This window comes from Lycorma delicatula, chromosome 4 (genome assembly GCF_047948215.1).
Source record: "Lycorma delicatula isolate Av1 chromosome 4, ASM4794821v1, whole genome shotgun sequence".
Classification (NCBI taxonomy): Eukaryota; Metazoa; Arthropoda; class Insecta; order Hemiptera; family Fulgoridae; genus Lycorma; species Lycorma delicatula.
The window spans coordinates 112,627,700-112,654,358 of record NC_134458.1 but is presented as its reverse complement, the minus strand read 5'-3'; the positions used below and the strand labels follow the sequence as shown (position 1 = coordinate 112,654,358).

The following is a 26,659-nucleotide window of genomic DNA, read 5'->3' as shown; positions in this document are numbered from 1 at the left end:
TAACATCTCCATATTGTTTTAATGGATTTTATTATTTGTTGCAAAATTCACTTTTAGATTTGTTATATTTTCGATTGATTTTAGATGTAATTTTTTCCAAAATTATCTTTAGTAATTCCGAATTTAAATAATCATAGTATATCTGGACTGGTCGGCTTATGAGTTAATGAGATTATATCACTATTCTATTATGATTATCTATCCAATGGCATATCCTATGTGCTGTGTTTGTTATCATTCATTTCAATTTCAAGTTAAATTTTTTAATTCCTGTTAGCTTAAATTTTCTTTTGGAAATCTTTCTTTTCTTTGGTAATTCTTTCTTTCTTCTGTCCTCTAATCTATGCACCTTATTCCACCGATCCTTCTTGTTTAATTTGAATCACCCCATCCACACTAATGATATAACTCAGGCGCTTCTGAATTTCTCGATGTAAGCTTCTATTCTCTTTCTTTATTTTCGTTACTTATTTATTTTTCATTTCTTTATCCTCCTGATTTTAACCAATCTTCTGATTACTTAATTTTAAATTGCCTTTAATCTTTCCATTCCTATCTATATAATTTTTAGGATTCAGTTTACTGTCAAATATATTTTCACGAAGTAATTTTCGTATTTCTGTCCCAATGAATATTCTCTCTTTTAATTTGGCTTCGTGTAATTGTGAATACCCTCGGCTAAATATTTAAAACCGTCTCCATCTTTATCTAATGCCTTTAAAAAATTCTTCATTCGGCCTAGTTTTATGTGTAGAGGTGGTAAAATAATACGATCTGCTTCGACTGAGAATATATCTTCCATTCTTGGAGTAAACTGATTTCGTTTTGGCCAGTCTTTAACTGCGCAGTGTTTATCTGTAGCCCGATTATCCCAAAAACACAAGAAACATGTATATTCTGTAAATTCACTCTGGAGACCGAGAAGAAGACCTATCGCTTTCAGGTCAGCAGTAATTCGCTGTGAGTGTTCATCATACTTAATAGCTTTTAAAATTATTGACATATTTTCATATATTTCTTTGATTCCTACAGTATGTGCTAGTAGAATAGAAGAAAACTTATTCGAGGTATGCAACAACACTGCCTTTAATAAACAAAGTCGAAACTACGAAACTTAAAAATTTTTAATTCTTAAACCAACAAAACAAACAAATTCATATTACTTAATTACAGTAATCCATAAACAGTATCAGAAAAATTTCAGTAAGAAAATGATGATATTCAACGTACAACAGTCTCTAGATCCAACAGATCGATTCATTCTCTTCAGTCGTCTCACTATTATCTAAAAGGTTAACAGCCAGATTAACTACATACTTCATATTTTTTTAAAAATGATTTAATATGGCGGAGCCAAGATGGTGAAGAAAAATTTAAAACTTACAATAAAATAGTAATTTTATTACTACGAGAATCTGCATTTGTTTTTATCTCTTTGTAGCTCTCACTTTTGAAATATGAAGTCTTTTCCATACTTTTATATCGTCCTGTATATATATACACGCAGGCAATACTCAGTTATTTCCATATATTCATACATAAGATCGTCAAACATATGGGTATCTTTATCAGATTCAATGACCTGAAGGGCCTCAAGATATCGATTGAAAATTTAGTTTTGTTTTTTATAATTTACGACCGAAATTTATTGGATAAATTGCATATTTAAGCGGTTAAATGCATCAAAGAATATTATAAGAGGATAACACTTTGAAAACTTCGTTTACGTTTGTTAAATATCAAATAATAAAAAATATATCAAATTTTTTTCTGTATTATTAGTTGTTGTAAACAACTTTTAGCAGTCTTTTATTAGTGATTTTGATTTCTAGGGAGAAATTTAAATAGTTCGGTTAATTTATTAAGATTGTAGAATATATTTAATATTAAATTATTATGACGTAGAAACTTAAAATTGTTTTTTAAACTTAATTATAATTCTTTTTCTTAAAGTAAAAGTAATTTTGAAATATATCGAAGATATTTGGTACCGGAAGCGGAAGAATAATTTGTTTGGCTTCTGAAAATATCGATTTAAGTTAGGCTTTAAAAGAAATCCGTACGATATTTTATCCAACTCATTGTAAAAATTATTCAGAGTTAGAAGAACTTCGCAGTCATCATGAATATTTGCAATTAAGTATTATGCTAATTATAACTGTAGAATTGATTGATATATGGTGTACTTAAAATCATACACCAAATTACTTTAGAAAGTAAAAATAAATCATTGTTAAGAATTATTCTCTGTATGAGACTGTGCTTGTGTGAGCGCGCGCTTGTGTGTGTATGTGTGTGTGTGTGTGTGTGTGTGTGTGTGTTTTCTGTAACATATCTAATTATCACTTGCATATCAGTTAATATACTGTATGTTGTTACATTTTTATTTATGAAGACGTCAATTTTTTTCTAAGATTAAACATAATAGTGGGAGTTAAAAAAATAATAAAACAGGTCTGTCTACTTTTACTTTCAAACGATCTTTAATAGCTATTCTACAGATTTAAATGCACACCATTGGAACCTGCACATTTTTTAATTAAATAATATTTTTCTTTTTTCTTTTATTATATCATTAATTTATTTTGTACTTGATACCAATCAAACTTGATTAAAATAAATTATAATATGATTAAACATGCATTTGAGTAAACATACTCTGTATTAATAATTAGAATCGGTAAAAAGAAATATATTTGTTTAATTTAAATTTGAATTAATAACTATTATAGATAAAATAATAATTTCAAAAGAAAAATTAATTGGAATTAATTACGTTCGATTCCACCATCTTTTGAGCCTAAATTTGCCTAGCTGTTGATAAAAAAGTTGATTATTAAAAAACTTAATTGGTAAATTTATTAAATTTGTTAATTTACTGATTTAATTATCTGTGCCAATCTTTTTTCTTTATTGCTGTGACCATATAAAGCATCTGAGGTTTAACAGGCACCAGTCATAACTGTTTTCTCTGAGAGTTATGGTATTCATTACATATCTGGCCCGTTTGGTAAACATAATGTAATGGTATTACATTTAAGACGGAATGTCATCTACATTTCAATAGCATACTGATGTGAAACTGATTGAGCTCGGTGAAAAAGGCAACAAGAAACCACTTCATTCCTCATTTACCTTGGTAAGCTTTGAATAGGATATTTGTTATTCTTAGGGTTGGCTATATTGTTTTTGGGAATAAATTGTAACTTATACCATCGTTGCAGTTGTCACTTCAAAATTTTCGCGTTTAGCTGTTATGTCACTTATCGTACATACAGACTGTAGTTAATATAAAAACCAAATTCAAGATTTTGGTTTAATATATACATATACCACAACCGTAATGCAAGAGTATTGCGAGTCTAAACAAGTGAATTCTGAGAAAACAAAAATTGATGTTTTTCATATATTTAGCTCTGCATTGTTCATTTACTAATTAAGCTACAGAAACATACTTTTGCACCTGCATTTTTTAATGAATTTAAATAACTGTAGAGATATGTTACTCTTGAACCGAAAAGAAATTGAGAAATAATTGCTAATAAATACATTTTTTATTTACGATAGTCTTGAATTAGAGGTGCGAAATATTTGTACTTGGGTGTAATTAACAATTTCATAATTAATTTTAGTTAGTATGGACTTTTGTATTTAGCTTTTTATTGTATTTATTTTTAACAAATCTTATGAAAATTAATTAATTTTATTTATAAGTGTTATGATTCATAAGGGAATATGCATTATCTTAAAGTTAATATATAAATATTTCATTTCAAAGCGCCTTAGATACTCTTTTTTTTATTAGGAAGCAGCGTGTTTTACAGACTTTGTGTTTTTATTTTATAAACATTTTTTTTATTCCGGTAGATTTATTCATAGCCTTTCTGTATTACAAATAATACATTGCCGATCTCCGAGGTGGAGTGGTAGCTTCTCGCCTTTTTCGGATTTCCCGGGTTCGAATCTTGATTAGGCAAGACATTTTTCATCCACTAAAAATTTTCTATTTCATATTTGCCATTCACAAGCTTCGAGCGTATATAGTGAATTAATCATCAAAAAAATAAAAAATAACTTTTTAAAATAAAAAAAAAAATTAAAAATCAACTGTCAAGTTAAAAATTTTAAAACATTTCTTTAAGTTACAAATACTAAAAATCGGTGTAAAATTAAGTGTTAGTAATTATTTATAATTTTCTTTTTGTTTGGTTAATTTGGCAAAAAATTTAAAAAAAAGTCAAGATTTTTAATTATTTATTTTTTAAGTTCTTTTATTTTTATTTAATATTTATTTTTAAATTAAATTTCTTTCTAACAATAAGTCTATATTATTTTTTTCAAATTAATTTTTATAAATATTCAAACAGAACTCATTTAAATAGATTAATAACGCAAAATAATATGTTATATTCTGCCAAAATATTGCCATATTCTTACCGTTAACGTGAAAATTGTATCGGTCGTGTTGTTTGACCTGTTACTAGTTTATATACAACGATTTGCAGCAAATGTTTGATCAATAAGACAAATATAAACAGTTAGTTTTTCATCAGACTGTACCTATATTTATGTATGTAGTTTATTTTAATTATTTTATCTATTTTACAGGGAATTTTGAAGAGCACTGTACTTGTTTGATTGCATTATAATATAATTATATAATTGTAAAAACGTTGCATATGAAAATTATTATTTTGTGTGGTAAAATATAACTGCAGTTTATTAGTGTATTTTCCTGCAGACAGCCCAGTAAACATTTATTTTTCAATCCCAGGAATAGCTTCCTTAAGAATGTAAAATCGAATTATTGATAAATATTTGATGTCCTGAAGGTTTATTATAGCCGTAATTCTTTTTATATTCTATACTTTCTAATACAAAAAAAAAGTTACTATGTATGTGTATTTCTGACCATTTAATTTTAAATCTTATAAAAATCATTAAATAAATGTAATAGTAAAAAAAAAAATTACCAGTTTATATTTTAGTAATGTATTTTATTATCTATATGATAATATTTCAACTGGTTATATGCTTTTTCCATTTATCATATTTTTTTCTGGAATACTATAAAGTCTGTTTAACAGTTGTTACGGCAAGAAAACCTTTTTCATGTGTATGTGTGTGTGTGTGTGTGTGTGTGTGTGCGCGCGTACGCGTGTATATATATAATATTTTTTTATTTTTTTATGTTACAGTCATAACCAAAAACCGTTCAGGCAATCTGACATGAAATTCAGGTTATTCCTGAAACTACATAGCTACTCGTTAAGTACAGCAAACGTGTCAGACTTATTAATGAATAGAAGGAATGAAATGATTTTCAATCGCCTTTTTTATTGAGTCAAAAATACTGTTGCATATTTGCATGCCAATCCAAATGAAACGCCGAAGTTTAATTTTGCAAGCGACACTTCTATTCTTTCACAGCTGATGTTAATTGTATAGTAACTATCAATACTCTCAAAGAAAGCAGTTCGTGACCTCTTTTACATTTGATGTTTTATTTATGTTCCAGGTATAAGAAAGTCTGAGGTAGATGGCGTAAAATAACATATTAGTGTAGATTTCTGTTGAAAAACAATGCTTTATATAATTCATCACTTCTCTGCAGGGGAAAACTTAAAGAAAAGAAAAACTACTTTTACAGTTTCTTAAAAGTAAAACAGTAACCGCATGAGGACCCAAAAAATGACTGTTGATTTACTTATTTTTATTATTAAAAAATTAACAAACAAAGATTAGGTTTTTCGTAAAATCAAGATTAAGAGTTAGCTAATTTAAGGGCGTTAACTCACCAATAGAAAAGTGAGAGAAATATATTTCAAACATTATTATTATTTTAAATAAGGTTTTTCTTTCCTGGTATCACAGCTCTAGAGATGTACTGCGTAAGGAAAATTAAATTAAGTTAAAAAATAGGGTATGGATTTTTTTGCATTTTTCGACGTTTCATGACCCAGGAAGTCCAAAAGCAAAAACGGGGGTAATGTTCGTACGTTTGCATGAACATACTTTCCATCACGTATGACAGCGCATTTGAAGCTTAACTTTTTATTGAATGAACTGATTTTGATGAGTTTTTGTACAAAGACTCTTTTGTATGTGAGGAAATTAATTGGTAAACGTTTTCGTCAATATCTCAACAGGGAAGCTTAGCACATGCGTGCTTGCTTTTTAAAAAAAAATTTGTCCCAAAATTCCACCTTCCCCAAAAATCGAAAAAAGCTATTGTTTTATTTATTGCTTATTTCTTAACCGAATTTTTTAGAATATCCTCCTAGGCATATTAGTAGTAGTACAGTGACCCCGAAAAAAAAAAAATTGGAGCAATATTGTGAGTAGGGGAGCCGATCAAAGCTTAAAAATACCGACTTTTTTTAATTTTGCAAAATTTCATTAGTTAATTAAAATTTTTAATATTATTAAAAGTTCAAATAATATAACTTTAACAATAATATTACAATAAAACTTTATTATAATTCACCCCCACCACCAAAAAGAAATCTCTGTTATTTTTTATTGGTTGTACATTTTTTATGGAATTTTAAAAATTTTCTACTTAAAATAGAAAACGTAGAAAGATAAAAAAAACCCTTGGCCAGGTGGTTTTGGAGTTGAGAAGCAGAAGAAAATCGACCTATTTTTTAATTTTTTAAAACTGTTTGGTTTATTTAAACAAATAATAATAATTTTAGAGTAAAACTTCATATAAATTACCTCCGCCCAAAAAAATAAATAAATCATGGGTAATCTTTTGCATATTTGATTAATTTTTCCACTACAAAAGAATCAATAACCAATGCAAAGAAAGTATATTAGAATCTTCTTGTCAAATTTTGTTAATTAATATAGATAAATCTACTAAACAATTTTTAGATATTAATTATTTTACTCCTTCACTAATTTTTCTCTCTAAAGTATTTTTTTTTTCAAAACTAATATTTTTCTAACGTTTATTTCGGTGAAAATAATTATTTTTAAATATTGAAAAATGCTTAAATTCAGTACATAAAAATTGTCAATAACAAGCCTAATCTGGTGCCAGCTTCAGAATTTAATTTAATTTTTTAAAGCTTATTTTATTTTAAATATTTTAGTTTTATTTTTATTCAAAATATGAATTGATATCCAAAAACGGCTACCCCTATAAAAAATCCACTTGCAAAAAATAAAACGCAAAGGTGAATAATCTGAAAAAATGAGGACAGAGAAATAACGTAAGAGATTACTACGAAATGTTAGCTAATGCTGTTTGGAACGTAATAATATGTATTATTTTTATCTTAACTTCAATTAATTTTCGTAAATTTTCACTGTTAAAAATACTTCCAATATCAAAACGGCATTAGATCGTTAATATATCATTAAATTAAAAACAGTTGATTCTTAGTAATGATGATGATGACGACGAAAAAGTATATTTAAATGTTTTTTTAAATAACATTTTTTTTGTCATGCAAAATAACTGGAAAAACTAAACAAAGAGTTTTCTTAAAAAAAAATTGAAGTATTATCGAAAACAATGCATTTATTGAAACGAAAGGCTCGAATTAAAAATATTCCACATATTTTAAATTGTTGAAAGTTTAAAAAATATCCAAATATGTTGTAGCATATGATAGCTTTAGGAATTAGAATTTAAGTGCAATTCCTTCTTCACTTAAATATTATTAAATTTTTTTTTGTTATTGACTTTGATTATTGTTCTTTTTTTATTATAAAATATAAACTTAGCTAGTTTGTCAAAATATACTACATTATATTGAGAAATTTAATATTTAGTACATTATATACTAGACAATAAACTTTGATTACACTGGTCAATGTACAGTTTGGAACTGAAAAGGGAGTAGGTGTTTTATATAGTATTCTATATGCTGAATCTGAATATGTATTCCGAATATATTTGTTCCATAATTCGTGGAACAAACAATACTAATACTGTAGTACTATATGCTGTAGACCTATATTTGATACGTAACAGTCAAATGATGTTATTTCATGTCAAGTCAGACATCTATAGACATGTCAGTGAATCAAGTAATGAGTAATTCAACGGGATGAAATTTTCTTCAATTTGAGTTAAGTTTTGGTATGTCTTGCTTTGTTTTTTAGTTTTGGTAGTGGTTTTATCATACATATATTATAAAGATTGTTTCATAAGTGATGCCGTAAATTAGTGAAAGATTTTTATGACAGAACAACATTTGGTATTATTTTATTGAACATCAAGATTTGTTAAGTTGTGTGTGTGTGTGGCTCGCACTGTTTTATTGCATACCATGGTGAAACAATTTTATGAAGTATTTTAAGTAATTAAGTATTTATAAATTAAAACGTAATTATTTTTTATAATTATTTAAGTATTTCAGTTTACTTTCCATTCATTAAAACAATTTTACAATGAATAAAATTCGGGCTTGTAAAATTTCTCCAAATAATTTTTTGTTACGTTTGTAGAGAATTCACAGCAAAAACCAGCATAAAATCTGCTGAAAACTGCTTAAAATTATTATTTTGACTGTCACTTGGGAAACTGAGATAAATCCTGGGCTTCACACGTAGCTTGCATCAAGTGCTACATTAAACTAACCCAATGGTTAAAGGGAAAAAAAGAAAATTTGGCTTTTGGTGTACGTATGATTTGGCAAGAGCCTACTAACCGTTATGATGACTGCTATTTTTGCTTAACAAATGTTAATGGTTTCAATTCAAACAATAAAAGCAGTATTGCATACCCAAATGCTCATTCAGCTACGATATTAGTATTTCATGGTGTTGATTTACCGATTCCGATTACTCCAACTTCTTGGAAAGAAATTTATAATTCCCCAGAAGGCTCAACCGATGAATCCTTAACTTCAACAAATATTAATTACATTCCAGAAGAATCAAATACTAAACCTCACCTTATCACACAAGCAGAACTGAGCGACCTAATTTTTGACTTGTATTTGTCGAAACAACGTGCAGAATTCACGTCTTTAAGAATGAAATTTATTAAAAAAGAATACTAAAATTTCAGTATTTAGAAATCGAAACGAAGATTTATTAAAATACTTTAGAAGAGATGGTTTAATTTGTTCTGTCATGATGTTAGGGGGCTAATGTCTGAACTGGACAGTGAATATGTTATTTATGATTGCCATTTATTTATAGACTTATCAAAAAAAACGTTTAAAGCAGTATTGTTGCTTACTCGAATATGTTTTTTTCTATACCGTTAGCACATGCTGTAGGAATGAAAAAACATATGAAAGTATGTCAACAATTTTATAAGCTATTAAGTATGATGAACATTCATAGCGAATCATTGCTGTCCTGAAAGCGATAGGTCTTCTTCTCGGTCTCCAGAGTGACTTTACAGAATATATGTGTTTCTTTTGTTTGTGAGATAGTCCGACTGCAAATAAATACTATGCAGTTAAAGACTGGCCAAAATAAAATCAGCTCACCCCATGAAAGGAAAATGTCAATACTCACGTTGTCGAAGCAGATCGTATTATTTTACCACCTCTACATATAAAACTAGACCTGATGATGAATTTTGTAAAAGCATTAGATAAAGATGGAAACGGCTTTAAATATTTAGCTGAGGTTTTTTCACAATTAAGTGAAGCCATATTAAAAGAGGGAATATTCTTTGAGCCACAAATAAGAAAACTAATTTGTGAAAGTGTATGTGACAGCAAATTGAATCCTAAAGAACTAGCAGCATGGAAGTCATTAAAATATGTCGTTACTGGTTTTCTTGGAAACAAAAAAGCTGAAACCATGATCAGCTTATAAATGAACTTTTAGCGAACTACAAAAATTTAGGTTGCAGAATGTCATTGAAAATTCATTTTTTGCAATTTCATTTGGACTTTTCCCTTTAAACTTGGGTGACATCAGCGACAAACAAGGAGTTTGAAATATATTATAGATGGAACAACGTTATCAAGGCAGATGGGATGAATCTATTTTGAGTGACTACTGCTGGATGATAAAAAGAGAAAACTTCACAGAACACAAAAGGAAAATAAGCAAAAAGAAATTAAGATAAACGTAAATGTCTGAAAATAAATATAGGAATTTTAATTGTAATTATTATTATTTAAGAAGTTTCTCAATATTTTAAAGGGTCATAACTAAAGATCATAACGACGATTTCCCGTCCAAACTCACGGTCTTCTGCCATTCGAATTAACGTTCTAGCGTTTCTCCAGCCGCCTCTTTAATTTAGTCTAACCATCTTTTCAGCGGTATTCCGCGTGACCTGCTGCCCTCGATTTTTCCCTGTACAGCTTCTCAAGATTTTTGATAGGCCTACGTATTACATGTCTGAAAAAGCAGAGGATGCGCTGTAAGTATATTGTTGACAACCTCCTCTGTTTGCTCTTTACCTCACTTTCTTGTTGAACTCGGTCGTGTATCTCCTTCAACGTAATATACAGAGGGGTCCAACAAAATGTATTCACTATTTGCTAGTCCATATCTATGACAAATTTGACTTGATGTGACAATTTTTCACACTGAGAGAAGGTTATGGTATGTGTTGGAAATGATAACCTGCAGCTTCTATACAACGCCCATGGCCCGAACTGCACACCGAACTACAGCTGTTCGTGTATTTTGCGTAATGGAAGCACATGACTACGATTTTTTCACGTATCTCATCCATTGTTGCTGGTTTTTATCGATACACGTCATTCTTGACGGTCCCTCAGAAGTAGAAGTCTAGAGGTGTTAAATTAGGAGACCGAGGTGGGTTCAACAGAACCTCTTCAACCCACCTACCGTCCGGGTGGACTTTTATCGAGGTACAATCTGACATATCGATGGTAGTGAGGCGAGCTCCGTCTTGTTGCTCGTAAAAATGTTCATTACCATACAGGTTTTGGATGGCAGGCAAATTCCTTGTCTGAAGTATATCAAGATACGCCTCACAAGTTACGGTACCCTCGAAGAAGAAGGGACCAATCAAACCAAACACTGATAGACTACATCACACAGTAAACCCAGGTAGATTGACTGCCCTGTCCACATGAGCGTAAGGATTTTCAGGAGCTCAGTAGACACAGTTGTGGTGGTTCACAATACCGGTAAGTTTGAATTGGGCCTCGTCAGTCCACACAGACTTCCCTGAAAATTCCTTATCCTCGCCAATCATGTGCTGAAACCATTCATAGGTACTCCATCTTCGATGTGGGTCGTGCTCATTCATCGTGTGTAGCATTCTTGGAATGTACAATTTCCTCTTTGCACTCTTCAGAATGCGTCTTACATTTGACTGGCTCACCCCACTTTCTCGCGCTCCCTGGTTCACTGATTTTACCCGTGTTGTAACATTTTACCCGTAAAATGTTACAATACCACAGCACTGGACGCAGGACTTGTAGCTGTTAGTGGTCGGCCGGATCTTTCCTTGTGCATATCTTTAACAGTTCCGTCGGCTTCGAATTTATTGCGATTGCGGACAATTGTTCGACGTGTTGGTAACGGTGTTCCAAACTCTCTCTGCCACTATCGTTGTACCTCGTGAATGTTATCATACTTCCAGTACCACTTCAGTACAGCCTTGCGTCAACGAACGATAAGAGAACCTCAACCATTGTTGATACTAGACAGTCTTCTGTTGCACTGGCCTATATGACTGGCTCGTTCCACCACCACCCGCGCATGTGCGGCATAAATTGCCAGCTCCCCCTACAACGACAAATGTAATACCTTACACTACACTATATATTCGATTAGTGAGTGTAAGTCTTTTTGTTTATATATTATTTAATTATAAACAGTGAGTCGATTTTTTTTTGGACCCCTCTGTAGTAGAATATTTTATAATCTGTTAATTATAAAAAAACAAAAAGAAAATAAACAAAATGTTTATTTTTATCTCTTTTTGATATCATGGATTTTCATCAAGTAACGGCTACGTCCATCGACTATTTGTTGAATTATATATTTAAAATAATAGGAGTTTGAAAAGTAGTGAGCCTTTTGCGAACGACATAGCATTAATGTACCAAATCTCTCTCGATCAGGCCGAATGTCATTTGGCAGTGAGCAGTTGAAGCTAGTACATGTGCAAAAAGTGTGTTGAAATTCTTATACTCAGATGTAAGTATTGTGCCGTGAAGATGAGTGAACTTTCCACAAAACTCCGCTACATTCAACAATTTTATTTCAATAAAGGCGTAAATGCTGCGCAGGCCTATTAAGAAAGTTGTGCTGTTTATGGGCATAATACGATATCAAAAGCAACAGCCAAAAGATGGCTCAATCGCTTTTGTTCTGGAGATTTCTACGTCTAAGATGCTCCTCGCAGTGTGTGACCAATCACAGAAAACATAAATGATGTTCTAGCAGAAGTCGAGGAAGACCGGCATTTAAGCAGCAGTTACCTTGCCAATGAAATAAACATCCATGACTATATAGTATTAAACCATTTGGAGAATGCTAGCTGCAAAAAGAAGCTCGACGTTTGGATGTCACATGATCTGACTCAGAAAAATTTACTCGATGGAATTTCTAACTGCTAATCTCTAATGAAACGTAACGAAATCGAGTCATTCCTGAAGCGGTTGATCGAATAACGAAAAGTGAATAACCTACGAGAACAATAATCGAAAAACATCGTGGTTGAAGCGAGAAGCTTCACAGTCTGTAGCAAAGTCCACACTAACACCCAGGAAGGTTATGCTTTGCGTTTGGTGGGATTAGAAGGGAAATCGTGCATTACGATATACTGCTGCCAGGCAGAACAGTAGAGTCAGACCTGTACTGTCGACAATTAGCGTGACTGCACCTAACAATTCAAAAGAAATAGCGTTAATTAGTCAATCGAAAGGGTGTCATATAATACGCTGACAACGCCAGACCGCATATATCTTTAACAACCAGTCAGAAATTGAGTGAACTTGACTGGGAATTATTAATGCATCCACCATGTAGCCCGGACCTATCACTTTTAGACTACCATTTGTTTCGATCTCTGCAGAATTCCCTGAATCGTTTTAAGTTAGTTTCAAAAGAGGCCTGCGTAAACCAAACGTCAAAAGTTTTTGACGATAAATCACAGACGTTCTATAGCGAAGGGATTATGTTGTTACCGGAAAAATGGTAGAAGGTCATCGAAAAAGATAGTGTATATGTGGTTTCTTAATGTTATTTTTCAATAAAAATTAATGTGTTCTCAATTTTGGTTCCAAAGGCCCAATACATTTTAGACAACCTGATCTACATGAGATTAGCTATTAATTACTGTTATCAGTAATTCTTAGTTTTACTCATCACAAAGGATCGGAATAGAGGCTGTTAATTAATAAAACGTGATTCTTTGGTACTAACTAATAATGAATATTTTATTTAATTAGATGATATTATAGTCGCAGTAAAATAAAAAATTTAATAAAGTAACAGAAAAGAAACAATAAAAGTAAATTAATTAAAATAGAATATACATTTTTTAAAGACTTTTCCCACCATGAAAAATGTTTATTATCATAAAAAGAGTTAATTTATTAGCGTTACAATCATCGCTTAAAAATAGATAAATGAACGGCTTATAAATTATGTCCTTTTATGGAATTCCAATTTTAAAAGTAAATATTTTTTCTTATAACTAGTTGTTTTAGTAGTAATAGTATTATTATTATTATTATTATTATTATTATTATTATTAGTATTTAAGTGCCGTGTTTCCTTTTGTGTGAAGATTACACTATGTACATATTTGTTCGACCTTGTTATGTAATTAATGATATAGAATTTACTTAAATTGATGTTATTGAAATACATTATTATTGTTTTTGTTATTATTATCATTATTATTACTACTATTTATTTGTTGTATTTTATTATTAACGATATATTATTTTTATTTTTAATCGTCAAGAAATAACCTTACATTTAATTTTTTTTTAAATTGGATTTTGTTCGGAAATTAGTTGTTTAACAGCTGATTTTCGAAGTCGATGGTTCCAAGCCTCAAATTGTAGCAGAAATTAGTTGCTTTAGTACGGATTTGGATACTAGTAGACAGTGAATACCTGTATACTTTGGTGATTGGGGTTCAGTTAACAACATGTCTCAAGAATGGTCGGCATGAGTGATCACATGTGATCACATTTACATATCATCCTCATCTCATTAGGCAGTGAGGGCGGGTTTGTTTATTGTTCACTATTTGAACAGAGTGTAACGTTTACATTAGGGGAAAAAATGTAAACTATTTTAAGAAAAATAATATGAACATATTTAAATGAATTAGTGTTATTTTTCTAATAAACATTTCCTTCATTAGACAAAAATGTTGTAAAGACGAAATTTGTGTATATTTTTTAGTTGTATAACATTGGCTAAGTCAGATCGTTCATATATATATTTACGGAAATATGATTTTAAAATGAAAAAAAAATTGAGACATAAAATAATTTAAAAAAAATATAAAAAACCGACTTAAAAAAAATAATGGTATTAAAATGTTACAAATAATTATATTTTTAAATAAAAATAAAAATTTGTTTGTTGTAAATAAAGATATTTACAACAAATAAATATTTTTGAAGTCTATGCCAGCCAGCTAAGACAAGTTAAAGAAAAAAACCTATGATAATACAAATCCTACTTCAAACAATTCAAAATTGTTAATAGAAGTTTTACTACAATAAAATGAGATTTACAAAAATAAAATGCAACAAACAAAAATATGATATAAGAATATTTTGTAGATGCATAGGTATATATATTATCACCGAGTATATATATGTCTTAGCGAACTAAAAATGAGATATGATCGTGAGATGCTCTCTCTTAAATACTCTATCCCATTTTACATGTGGGAATCCCGTTTAGCCGCCTAGAGGTAGGTTGAGGAATTAACTTTATCATTAATTTGTGTTGGCTGGCACCGACTTCAAAAATAGTTATTTGTTGTAAATGCGTTTACTTTAGTTAATAAATAAAAATATATTTATTTGTAACCATTTAGTACTATTATTTTTTTGAAGTCTGTGTGTTTTTATATATTTAAATTATTTTATTTCAAAATTTTTAGCCTTATCTAATACACACACACACACACACACACACACACACACACACACACACACACACATATATATATATATAGACATGGCCGTGTGATGATTAGGGCCTTTGACGGAATATTTCGACGTCAACTTTTTGCCCGGTTTTAATTCGTTCTCTGTCATAATATTCCTTCATTTTACATATATTTTTTTTTTAGTAGTACTCTGCATTGATCGATAACGCTAGTTGTTAGTTTTAATACAGTGTAAACTGAGGGGTTTTCATGTGTATTTGATCGTAAGCAGTTGACCCGACTGTATAGTTAGTTATTAATGTTTGTTTAATGTTGCAAAAATAGTTATTTGTTGATGATAATTTTACTATAGTTAATAAATAAAAATATAATTATTTGTAACTTTTTAGTACTATTATTTGTTGAAGTCGGTTCTTATTTTTTATAAATTATTTTATAAAACCCTCCTCCTTTTGTATGCGTGAGCGGTCAGCGACTAGGGGTGTCGAGCCGTTCGGTCTTTTTTGTGTTTTTCCTAAGATTATTATCGGATTTGGTTAAGATTTATATGGGACCATTCTGAAAGTATAATCTTTCGACTAAAAAAAAAAATTATGAAAATTAGTTTCCTAACGGCAGTGATATTGCGTAACATACTTTAAACGTAACATACTTTAACGTACTTTAAAAAATTTTCTTTTTTTTTTGGTAGTTTTCCTAAGGTTATCATTGGATTTGGTTAAAATTTATGTGGGACCATTCCGAAAGTATAATCTTTCGATTAAAAAAATTTTCAAAATCTGTTTACTGATGTCGGAGATATTGCGTGACATATCTTAAAAAATCGGTTTTTTGGTATTTTTTCTAAGATTATCATCGGATTTGATTAAAATTTATATGGGACCATTCCGAAAGTATAATCTTTCGATTAAGAAAAAATTATCAAAATCGGTTACTAACGTCGGAGATATTGCGTAACATACATTAAAAAATTTTCGAATTGACCATCCTTCTTTAAAATTTTTTTACTTCCTTTGTTAAAGTGGGTTAAAAAAAAATAGCGACTTTTCGCAGAAAACTGCGCTTTTATTATTACTTTCAGTTTCGCAGTGGAATTGGAGGGTGAAATTGAATTTTTTTTAATGTTTTGAACACTATTCACTTCAAATTTAATTTCCATTCACACACACACGCACGCCTGCGTGCATCTAGTTATGCACCTCCCCTTTTGATTGCAATCGATTAAACCAAAATTGAGTACAAAAAACCAAAAACATTGATTTTTGGACATTTTCTTAACTGCAGTAATAAGCTCTAATTGATGGCTTTTCAATGATATATCATAAGTGGTACTTATTTTCATTGGTTTCTGAGTTGTAGTCAAAATCAAATTTTAATAATTGAAATATTTGGATCTTACAAGGGGAAGGCACATCGGTTGGAATTCGACTACATCTCCTTTTTTTTAATTTAAATATATTGATTAATTAATAATTGTTAATCAATGATTGTAAATCAGAGAAATGAAAGATTGAAAATCAATCGTGAAATGTATTGTATCGGTATATTGTACAGAAAACTTTTAATTTTGAAGAGTCCCTTTCGCATTTTAAGAGCCACCAACGAAAGTAATTGTCAGCTGGACGATCACAATTAAACTTTCTATGGAATGCCCGTTGAACTGTAGCTGCAGATTCACTTTTAGAATACACAAAAGCTTTTGCAATACACAAAAGGCTTTCTATTCAGGACTCGGAGTCATAGTCTTTGCTAGAAGCGCTGTTAAACGGAAAAGTAGGGAATCAATGTACAGCCTTGCACAAAATTGAAACTGTTCTTTTTACTGTTTGATTCTAGCCTTAAGTCAGTACTATGCAGCTCATCCAAGAGATATTATAACAAATTAAAACATCGATATTTTTTTTTTGTACACCCGGTATATTAATTTTAATGCCGAATTTATAAGCTTTTAGGAATAGATGTTTGTGCAAAAATGAGGAACTGCTGGGATGATCTGAATTATTTTATAACTGCTGCTTTTTTGAAAATGATGTTTGGGAAAAGATTACTTGGATTACTTTTGGTTTATTTTAAACTTTAAACTCTGACATCGTTAGTAATTTGACTATGAATTGTCTAGCATATTACAGAACGTTAATTGTGAAAATATATGCCTTAGTCAATTACTCGTTTATTCCTAAAAGTTAGAATCCTAACTTTTAAAGTTCCCAACTTTTTTAAAGTTAGAGCCTAGATTTATTTGAACACAGTAATATATCTATAATTTGTTCGTAAATCAATAATTGTGTTGATTGTTTCATGTTTTGATGGAGAAGGTTTCGAATCATTAAAAACTTTCAGGTTAAGTTTTTGATAATTCAAATATTTAAATATTAGGGTGCTTTTAGTACCTCCCGCTATTTTTACACCGTATATCCGGAAGCGGTTTAAGGATTTTTAAAAATATTTAAAATTGTTTGATTCGGCGATAACTTTGTTTTATTAATGTCTAACTGCGAAGTTTGTTTCTTATGTGTTGTGTCATCCAGATAAATCATTGATCTCAGTGAAGGCCAAGATATTTTGCCGTGTCAGATTGTGGAATTTGTGTACTGTTTATGAAAACTAGTGGAGATGTGTAGGCTTTTTGTTGATTTAACATCCTTTTTCACTTCTTGCTAATTCATTCACCACTTCAATCGCCACTTCCTAGTTTACTAATCTTTTTTTATGTTAGATTCTGTATTAATACATTTTACATATATCGAAATATCTTCAAATATATTTTACATAATTTATTTCTTTTTGGTGAATAGTTTGTCATAATGAATGTTTGCTTATGTTTAATCATATGACATGATATCTGAATACATGAAAAATGCTAAACTTGATCGGGATTTCAATCCGATACCTTTTGAGGAAAAAAACAGTCACTCCTTCATTTAGGTTGATGGATTATTATGTAAAAATAAATCTTAAAAAAATTATTACAATAATTATTCATGTATTATTATTTCTTAAATTTTTAAACTTATTAAAGTTTTTCTTTAGAAAATTTTTCATCGTGAAATGTATGGCTGACGAAATATTTTATTGAAATATATAAAAAGGTCAAATACTTGTAATAGGTTGAAGTAAAATTAAATATAAATAACAGAATACATGTAATGTTTAGACAATATTTATATTAACTGTCCAAACTAACTTATATATATGTATATTTATATACAAATATATTTGTGTTTGTCAGGAGCAAAAGGGTGAAGCATAACTGGCAAAATTCCAAAGGCCAACTATCAAATGTTTAGCTATCTCATACTGCATCAGTTATTAGGGCTATGGAAGGGAAATCTGAAAATCATTTTATTCTTCCTTTTTTAAACATTTCCCTTCCCATTTATAATCAGCAACGTTCCGTTTTCCCATCATCTTATCTTTAACATTGCATAGCTTATAGTCGAACAATAGCAAAATCAACTTATGTAGTATAATATTCTGTCCATTTTATGTTTTAAATAAATGAGTGGTTACTTATATATTAAATTAGCTCTACAATATTGCATTACGTGATTTCTCACTCTTTCTTTTCGTACCCATCTTATTATATATACACCCACCCACACACAAAACAAATAACATAACTTAAACTTATAAAATTGCAGAATGCAATTATAAAAATTGGTATGGGATAACTTAAAAGTTAAAATTTCAGATTAAAAAAACAATGATAATAATAATTTTTTATTTATTTGCAGTTTATATCGCTTTTAGCGATACTGGTTACAGCCAAGTTTAATTTTTGTTGTAATCGAATTAAAAAAGGAGAAAACTACTGAAATCGATCCATAAAGCATGTGCTTTTTAAGTTAAAGTTTATTCTTTAAAAAAACACTGATTACAAAGTTTACAATATTTTATAAAAGAAGTTCTTCTGATGGTCCCGAAATAAGTTTCTTTCTCATAACTTACAAAATAAGTTTATTGAATAATTATTTTTTAAATTAATTGTGTGTATAAAGAATATGAATATATTTTTTTTCACTTTTAGTAATCAGCAGTGCATGATAATTTGGATATTTACATTGTAATTATGTATAATAGATATAATTAGGATATTTAAAGTATTTTCCAATGAAACTTCAGGAAAATTGATTGGATAAATTTCTATTAATAAGAAAAGTGTAAAAGGTATACAAAATGATTCAGGAGTAAAGGAGAATAATTTGGGAACTGGTTCTAGAGTTTGAAATAAGGAAAAAAGTTCAAACACACATAAGTTCAAAAACACTTTGTTGTCGAGTTACTGCTACCGAAAGGTTTCGCCCGAATTTCAGTTCTCCCGGTTAAAGGATCATACAAAAATTTTTAAGGCGTTATATAAGGGGAAACTTTGATGATTTCTTACCTTTTCTGATCTGAAAAATCGAAAAAATAGGTCCCAGAATTGCATCTCGCATAGTTTTCATGATCTCAACGTAAAACAGAAAAATTCGGTGATGATAAACACTTTTTTTAATGTTTAAAGTACAATAACTTTGTTAAATGACTTAAAATGCGTAGATTTTATTATGTAACTTTTTAGAGAATTTAATTTTGAGAAAATTGATGAAATAAAATCTATGAAAAACAAAAAAAAGTCAACTTTTATGATTAAAAATGAAACAGAATTAAACTTAACACAAAAATGTTGTGAATTTGTCAAAAATTAAAAACAGCTGCTGTTCATAGTACAATAAATTTAGAACTTTATAGAAGATCCAACCACTTGCATTCTCAATGCTGCTGCTCTCATCAAGGAACGCGGTTGGCGACTGAAAATTTAAGGAAACTAGTTGAAAGGTGCATAAATGTCAGTAATGGAATTTTCAAACATTTATTGTAAATTAATACAGATAAATCATAGTGAGTATTTTTTTCAAAGTAAATTAATAGTATTTTAGTTTTTCAAAATATATTCTTTATTTTTACAAAATAAAAAATTCAAAACGAATTTCAATGTTTAAAATTCAGATTCAGTAGAAAAAATGTAGGTACAGTTTAGAGTACAACAGACAAAAACACTACTTAACTTGATTTTCAAAAATAATTAAGCACGATGAAAATTATGTCAAAAACAACTAAACCACCTAACGTTACCACAATTCTATGGAATGGTGAGTAGTATAATATTAATTTAGAAGCATGCAGTTAGTGTTGCCAACCTAATTTTGCAATGATCTAAATCTATTGTATTAAAAACAGCTGTTTTTGATTTTTACAAATTCATAATATCTCTGTTAACTTTTGTTCTGTTTTATTTTTAATCATACAAATTGATTTTTTTTCTCTTTAAATTTATTACAACAGTGTTTTAGAATTAAATTGTCTTCAAGTTTTCATAATAAAATTTACGCATTTATTAGTTATTTAATAACGTTATTCCTCTTCAAACCTAAAAAAAAGTGTTTTTGCACCAACGTTTACTGTTTTATTTTGGATAACATAAAAATTACGGTAAATGACGTTCTGGGACCTATTTTATTCGTTTTTTCAGGTCAGGAAAAATAAGAAATTATGAAGGTTACCCCTTATATAATGCTTTAAAAATTTTAGTATGAACTCATTTCACCGGAGAAACTGAAATTGAAATCAAAGTGAGATTTTTCGCCAACCGTAACTCGATAACAAAGCGTTTTCGGGCATATGTTTATATGAACGTTTTTCCTCATTTCAAATTCTAGAATCAGTTCTCAAGTTATTTCCCTTTCTTCCTGACTCAGTCCGTATTTAAAACAGTATTGGTTGGTTGAAGGTTCAACTACCATTTTGATGTTCGAGTTCGACCATGGTCTTAAATTCAGTAAAATAGAAAAAAGCGGTTCTTTGATGTTATCAGTTTTTTTTCTTTCTTTCTACCGAATTAGATTCCACACTGAAGCATAACACAATCTGAGGGAGTGTCCTTTTATAAGCCGGCTGGAAATTATCTACTAATACCTGCCTCTAACTCCCAGAGTAGGGTTACCAGGCCCCACTATGTCGTTCGTGTTCCCCCCACCGCAGCAGCCGGGACTCTGCCTTTATGCCTTTTTTGCCTCAAACGAGAACACCCAAAAAAGCATTCTGGCAGGGACTGCGGTCTTTTCTACAAGAGGACGAGAGTGTCCCTGTGCTTCATCACTGCTACCCATCTGTGTATGCACAAACGAATAGTAACTCAGCAGGGAGTTGTCCCTCATCCCCTCCCTTTCCACAGCAGACCTATCCTTCTGTTCGTGTGATAAAATCAAATTTAGCACGGAATTGTACCTCATTCATCAACATACGGCCCACGATGCTTTCCACCGTAAGTGGCCCAGTTATCAACTCACATTGCAAGCGCTCCCTGTTCCAGGTCCAACAGGCAAACATGCTCCGGAGTGTCGAGCTCCCCGCAGGATAAACAAAAGGGGTCATCAGCCCGCTGTCGTGCATTCAAATACACCCGGAACACGCCGTGGCCAGACAGGAACTGGGTCAACCAATAGGAGATCTCGCCAAACTTACTGCTGACCCACGGCTTCACCTGCGGAATCAGGCGGTAAGCCCACCGCCCGGTGAAGGAACGATGTTATCAGTTTGAATAGTATCGATATCATTATGATATTGACGGAGACTTTACGAATCTATCGGGAATATATATTCGTATATTAGTTTTTATTATCTTTTCAAATTATCCTATTAATATTTCCTCATTTTTGAGTGATACTAAATGAGTATAATTGATCGCCGTTTAGTGTTGTTAATCATGCTCATTTGCTAAATGGAAATTACAATTTTAAACCGCTGGTCCAATCAATAGATACTAAATAGAAAAGATTTAGTACACGTTATGAACATAAAAAGAATTGATTCTTTGAAATCTGATCATTAGTTTTTCAGATATTGTATAACGATAATCTTTCTTTTCAAAATTACTTCCGCTTCCACAATAAGTCTCTTACAAATAATATCTACTGATGTTTTTACAGGAATTGTTTTAATTAATCCTAAATGTTTTAATTATGGAAAATATACATATGAGCAAAACTAATGTAGAATAATAACTCAAATTAGAATTATAGGTCAAAAGCACAAAAATCAAAATGAAAAAAAATAATGACAAAAAATTGAACTGTATAATAAATTGTATTATGTACTATAAACAGTATGAGCACTTATCCTATACTTAATTTTTATAAAATTTCAAAAACTTATGTCTACAATAGTCTTTCTTTAAACAATGTAAAAAAATAATAAGTATAATAAATATTAATATAAACAACGTACTATTTATAGTAGACAATACAATTTAGCGAACTAACGTACTAACAAAACAGAAAATGCATTTTGCTACTTTGTTGCATTTTGTAAAGAAACGCTTTATTCAAAATGAAAATGTAAGCATATACAGCAAACACACCAACGCACCATGCTTCTTGATACGAATTAAGTCCAAAAACTGGGTTTTTGGTTATATTTTCAACTTTTTTCGTTTTAATCGTGTTATACATTATTAAATATAATGCACTTAAACTAATGCTTTTATGAAAACTACAGTTCCATTTAAGTATACATCAAATATTGATCTAATTATTTTGAAGTGTAGTATATAATGAACGTTATTTTTAAAATTATAACAAACAATAATACATACAAAAAGTGCAAAATTTAGATTAATATTTAAAATGAAAAAACTAGTAAAACATGCTTTAGAAAAAGCTTTGGTAAAACGTACTTTCAATAAAGTTTTATGTACTGCGATCTAGTGTAGAAGCGCTTCATTCAAAATAAAAATGTGAGCACATGCACCAAAGAAACCAATGCACCATGCTTCATAAGGAATAGGCGGGAAATCCTTCTGTTTATACAATAAACAATTTCGCTTCAGTTTCGTCAGTTTCCGTTTGAAGCCGGTGATTTCAGTCAACCATTAATTTTTATACATATGTATCACTTTTAACCTTCCAATGTTCAAGTATACAAATAGATGAGTTTTTGAGAGGAATAATGATTTAAAATGCGTCTCATCAGTAGGCTCAGTGGCCCATACATGATGGGGGATATTGGAGATGTCAATATATGTGTCGACAATGCAGTCCGAAAAATCAGTAGCGCATTTAGCATTTGATTGGGCTATACTATTAGTTCCGTATAAGCATGCGGTACTTCTGCAGGTGGTAGGAAAGGTAATCAGAAAAACGATTTCAACCAGTCACTCATTTCGTTATTGTGGTAGCAATAGATATCGTTGCAACGTTCCTGTACTAAGATTGACCCAAATGAAATCTACACCTCCGAACTTGAGATGTAGGGAAAACGGATATAACTGCATGATGTGCGTTGAACTAAAATCTGAAATAACTTGTTAGGTTTTAATTGATTATCCCAACATTTGTTAATAAGAAAAAACATATATTTTCGTAACTCTCGCGGGCTTTAGACAGTAAATGAGTAAATATTACTTCCTCTTTTGTAAACGTGAACTATATATAATTGATGAAATATTTTTAGACAAACAAGAAAGGTACCATCGGCTAAAATTGTTGGTTTTTAAGCATAAATTTTATGTTAAATAATTTTAATTACGTTGTACTTTAAAAAAAAAACATGAAATAATTTGTTAACAGTGTTCCAAAATTTCTATCCCTCAGTGGCCTTGTTCATCCCAATTTGAATTTGTCTAAAAGCACAAATCATTTTTGTATTTACCCTTTTACACTCCTGACAGAATTTTTGCTTATGTCCGTCATCGATGACATAATTCAACCAATTTTCCTATTCTGAATTGTTCTACTAGATTTTTATTCTCTTTCAAAATTTTCACTGTTTTATATGTTTTACTCTTGTTTATCCTTTTATCTTCCCCGTTTTTTCTACATCCACATTTAAAATGCCTTAAACATTTTATTTTATTTTTGTTAGTGTACGTACCTTATGGTATCACGTCTAGGAAGAGTGGTACTCCCAGGTGACCGAGACTTTTGGTTCTAAATCTCTAGTACTGTACAGAAGGATGTTATTTATTCCAGTGTAAAAAAAAAATACCATTATTCAAATTTTCTATCCGAAAATAAACCCCAAACATTTTACAATTTACGAAACGCTTTTGCAAATTTAATGCTGTCTTTATAATGGTTTTTTATTGATATTGAATGATTCTTTTTTGATTATTTACACTTTGTCTTTATTTTCGTAATCTCCAATTAACTTGGTACGTAATTATTATCTGAACTGCTTAATTTGTTCAATTCTACCCTGTTTTACGTAGACTTTTTTATTTTCTTAACGTCCATTTTCAAACCACATTCTTTCATGTGAAGTAATTTTGGAATCATTTGATGAAGTGAAACTTTAAAACTTAGTCTTTGTCTTCTAAAATTGTCATTGACGAATGTTATATAATTTATTTTCTTTTATCTCTTCTTCACCAGTTAGAGAGAATTAACAAAGTTGGGATAGAAAGTATCGATACCTTTGTTCTTATCTAAGGATAAACTCAGCTCTTATGTCATTTTAGATCATTTTTTCCCCTCATTTATTTTTAAGGCTTTTTAATATTTCCATTTATTTATCCCAATTTTTTCCTTTGGCTACTTGTTTTGATTCAGTTATAAATAGCCGATCTCCGTGGCACCACCTCGGCCTTTCATCCGGAGATCCCGGGTTCGAATCCCGGTCAGGCATGGCATTTTTCTTACGCTTCAAAATCCCATTTTCATATCCCACCTACAAGCTTCAAGCTTATGTGTTGATATCATCATCAAACTCAAAAAAATAAATAAATAAATAAAAAGAATTGAATAAAACAATTATTTAGTGATAGTTAATGAAAATAAATATTTTTACGTATTAATTAATTTCGTTAACAATATTTAAATACTTTTCTTTAAAGATTCAGAAGGTATTTTACAGTCTTATATTATTCAATTAAAATTTAATAACTTAGCATTTATTTATAAATATATATGCATACTATAATAAATAAATAATTTTTTCCTTCAACTGTAAACCGTGTACATCTTTGATTTTTCTCATACGTTCTGTAATACAATACTTGAGGTTAAATACTTTTGTTACCGAGTTAGTTCTTAGAAGAAGATCGTATACTATAGAATGAAACACCCATACATTTTATATATTATATTGACAGTAGCATGTATGTAGTAATGAGTCGACTGGTTCATTGCATTGTTTATGTTATAGTGTGAGAGAGTATATGAGAGACTGCTTGTCATTTCAGATAATAATTTAATGCCATATACCAGACACACACACTCAAATATATGTATATATATTTCCCTCTCTCTCTTTTGTGTGTGTGTGTGTGTATCCGGACGTAATGTAGAGATGTTTGGATGCCTGAATAGTACAAAGTTTGTTGCACTTTTGTTTTTTTTTATCATTGCTATAAAATATATAACAAAAAAAAATATTAACAATTGTATTAAAAATCAATAAATACGAAAAAAATAAAAAATAAATAAATTATACTAATTATAATGAAAGCATAATCTGAAAAAAAATTTTATGAATATTTGTTAATTAATTACTATATAATTAAATTACTTCCAATATTTTTATGTATTAAAAACAATATTTTTTGTTGTTTGTGAAAAAATTATATTTAATGAAATTCATTAAGACTTAGATTTATTTAATGGTTGTTTTCCCTTTGAATTAAACTGTTTTTAATTGTTGAAAATTAATGATAGATTTATCCCAAATAATATAATTATAAAGATAATTTATTAAAGATTAACTTTTCGGGTTTTTAAAAATTTCTTTCAAGATTGATATTCAATATTTCTAACTCTATTTTTTATATATATATAAATATTTCAATAAGATAAAGCGTGTAATTTTGACCTAACCGATGATATTCGTAATGTATTTAGTTATATGATTTTAACATAATTAATGCAATAATTTCACATAATATTATTGGGTGAAATAAGATATTATTTTTGTTACTTAATATTACTAACTTATAAAATAAATTATATACACATTTTATATGTATTATTTAAATCATTAAGATTTGGGACTAATATAAAAAAAAAAAAAAAAAAAAACATTTTAATTCGTTTTATTTTAACTGTATTTCTACTGATGATTTAACAGGTTAATATCTTGTAAAAAGTAAATTTAAAAATTTTAAGTTACCTGTTATTAAATATATTTTTCTATAATTAAATATATGACAAAGGATAACGTATATTTTATTATTCTCATAATCTTATCATGAAAAGATATAATTTTTACTGTATCTGTATAGAAACGATTTTTTTTTAATAGCATTACAATTTTATAACGGTAACTTTAGCAGTCCAATTTCATAAATATCTAATTATTTATTTATAAAACTGAAATGTCGATTAGAAAAACATAAATTAATTAAAAAATCATTCAATTTCGCTGTAAATAGTTTGTAAGAAAATTTTAAGTTAAATACTAACGTAAGAAACCTGTTTCAGGATGATCGTGTTTAAATTAGAGATATTGTAACGGCAGGAAGTAATAGCAAGACCAAAAAGTCAATACGCCAAAAATCTACGGTAGTAAAGTATTGCTCTATTCCGAGAAGAATTTCTTTCAACTCATTTACATTTCAGCCAAAAGAATAATGTC

At 29.5% G+C, this 26,659-nt stretch overlaps 1 protein-coding gene across 1 annotated transcript in view; it reads left to right on the top strand.

Annotated features, from left to right (window-relative positions):
- The window catches only part of cv-2 (crosveinless 2-secreting protein), a 443,209-nt gene that overhangs the window by 16,767 nt on the left and 399,783 nt on the right, over window positions 1–26,659 (top strand). The gene's annotated exons all lie outside the window — the stretch shown is intronic.